This window comes from Myxocyprinus asiaticus, chromosome 40, assembly GCF_019703515.2.
Source record: "Myxocyprinus asiaticus isolate MX2 ecotype Aquarium Trade chromosome 40, UBuf_Myxa_2, whole genome shotgun sequence".
Classification (NCBI taxonomy): domain Eukaryota; kingdom Metazoa; phylum Chordata; class Actinopteri; order Cypriniformes; family Catostomidae; genus Myxocyprinus; species Myxocyprinus asiaticus.
The window spans coordinates 18,752,430-18,755,649 of NC_059383.1; positions in this window are offsets into that span (position 1 = coordinate 18,752,430).

The window sequence follows — 3,220 nt, forward strand, 5'->3', positions numbered from 1 at the left end:
CACGGAAACATATGACCTTGTGGTCGAGGACACTCTGTTTATAGACGTCACTAGTCGACAGACTGGCACAATCCACTTATCTGCTGAATAATCACTTCACCGCTAGATGGTGCTGCAGTGTGACTTAAAATAGCCTGGCTTGTTCTTCTGTGATGTAATTACACTATTCGCCTATTTTGTAGGATTCATTATTGATCACTCTAATCTATACTACACATACATGAAGAAAGTTTGTTTTGCATTCAAAAGTAAATATATATATATATATATATATATATATATATATATATATATATATATATATATATATATATAGGTTATATTAAGGAATAGTATATGTAATTTTATCAGATTGAGTAATTAAAGAGATAGTTGACCCAAAAATAAAACTAATCTAATCATTTATTCACCCTCAGGCCATCCCAGATGTGCATGACTTTTCTTCTGCAGAATATAAATGAAGATTTTAGAAGAATATCTCACTTCTGTAGGCCCATACAATGAAAGTGATGGTGACCAAAATTTTAAAAGTTCCAAAAAGCACACAAAGGTAGCATAAAAGTAATCCTCATGACTCCAGTGGTTTAATCTATGTATGCTACAGCGATCTAATCGGTTTTAGATGAGAACAGACCAAAATATAAGACATTTTTCACTGTACATCTTGTCATTGCAGTCTCTAGGCTAGATCATAACTTGACACATGTGCATGCTAGATGTCACTTGAAATTATGATCACCAAGAAGACTGCTGTTTTCAAGATTTATGGTAAAAGGTGAATCTTATAGTAAATGTATTGATCTGTTGTCATTCAAAACCGATTGGATCGCTTCAGAAGACATTAATTAAACCACTGGAGTCATATAGATTACTTTTATGCTGCCATATGTGTGTGTGTTTTTTTTTTTTTTTCAAAGTTTTGGTCATTATTCACTCGGACCTACATAGCTGAGATATTCTTCTAAAAATCTTCATTTGTGTTCTGCAGAAAAAGGAAAATCACACACAACACATCTGGGTTGGCATGATGGTAAGTAAATGATAAGAGAATTTTAATTTGTGGGTGAACTGTTCCTTTAAGAGTGATGACTTTCCAAACTGATTTTATGATAACTACAACCCCTGATTAAATGAATGACAAAAAATGTAAACTATAAATTGTTCTGTAATTTGGTGCTTATTACAGAAAATACCCTTTAAAATGGCTGGTAAGGGTCATTTGTCTGCTTTTGCACATCAAGCCAGTGCATAGTTTGACTCAAAATAATTAAAAATGTAATGAAGTGCAGGCACCATGCCTGTGTGGACAGAAGAATCATATGTGTTTGCATTTGTTGAAAAGAGAAATAAGGTGTCATTTAAGGTTGTTTAACATGAGAATGATTCAGTGCCCCTGTATTGCACAGCCTTCACCTCCCAGCTGTTGTCTGTGGGGCTATTAGTGTTTGTGCAGTTGTTCACACCTGTTTCTGGGGTCATGACCTCTTTCAGCATTCCAGAGCACCGAGGTGTGACCTTTTGTGGTAAAGTCATAAACCAAATTCACACAGAAGCTTCAATCCGAAAAGGTCTCATGATGCTCTGTAAAAGAGACAACGTGTAGTAAACCCTATCAAACTGTAAAACCGACAGAACTGTTAAAATGAAGAATGCATTTAACGAAATGTACTGAAGGAACCCAAGAGCTCCAGACAGAATGCAGCAGCACTGGAAGTGTGCAGCTCGGATCAAATGCAGCGTAAGCTGCGTCTGGAATGACGTTGATTCAAGGTCGCGTGCACATTCTCAATGACAACGGGAACACTAGGGCTTCCTGCTTCCTTTAATCCTTTTTTCCATGCCTTTTGCTTCGACACACACACACACGCATTAACATGTATGTTGGTTTCATTAGTCTCTATTGTTGTGCCATATTCCCTATTAATTCGCCATACACTCATTATACAAAAATGCCACGGTTTTCTGAGCAGGTGGGCAGGTTTCAGTCACGCTGCCTGGTGTGCATTCCTAAAATAGACCACTATAATAATTTCCTTAACACGGGACTCTTCTCCTTTGCAGCAGCGGTAGCTCGAGACGCACCCCTCAACACCTTGCCGTGATCAATACGGGGAGAATTGTAGTCTATCTCCTTCTTTTACTCCTCTCGTCTATCCGCAGTCACTGTGAACTCTCTGGCTCAGAGCCCAAAACTACGAACCAGCTGACTGAAGGAGGCCTAGAGCAGCGAGCTGGGTCAGTGTCACAAGACCGAGAGCATACTGATATTTTCCATGCCATCTAAAGCGATGTGTATGTGATTAACAGCTGTCGTGTGAGCTTCTGTGAGACAAATGCAATGCATTCTGCCGCATTACGTCCACTTATTTGAATTGAACGTATTGGACGAGCTACACTCAAATAAATGAGTAGGCTAGCATATATAATTGCGTTCCGTTCATAAAGACTGTTTAGTCTGTATGGTTTTCATGATTTGCATTAAATCACACCAGTTCAGGTCGAACGCCGGTGTCTCGAGACGCACTTTTGAAAGTTTGCGTTATTGTTTTAAATGCTGCACGAGACGCCGCAAAGACCGCGGGCCGCGGCCAAAACGTCCGACTAGGAAAAGGAGCTCTGTCGGACACAAAAACGGGTTCACACGGCCCTTTATTCGTGGGAAAATTTATCATGGTGTGACTTCCTTTCTTAAATGACTGCGTTAAGTGAAATTCAGGTTAGGCAACATTTTAGCGCTAGCTTCAGAGTTTAGGATTGGAGCTTTGAAGAACCCTGAGGGAAGGCCGAATTACATTGGGCTACGTAGTCACGAATCATGACAGTTATTTGGTGATTAAATGTCCTCAAAATGAAACCTGACAGTCACGGACTGTTTAAACCACGTTTCTTTGTTTTATTTACCCCTCGAGCAGTCCCCAAAATAGCACAGGTTTGAAGAAATCTGCATGAATGTCTACAGCTAATAGATCAAAAGTGTGTTAACTCGCGAGTCACATATACAGTAGGTCAGTTTCTATATTGTTTCAAGCGCTGCTGCTGCTGGTGGTGACGGAGGCGCGAGGAAGCGTGATTGGCAGCGCGAGCGGACGTAAATGAGAAACAGCAGACGCAAGCGGAGAGAGGGAGGAGAAAAAACGAGGATAGGCCTATACGTAACCGGGATCTCAGCTGTATTAGCGGAAGACAGGATTGAGGCTCCCAGTGACAACCGAAACAGCAA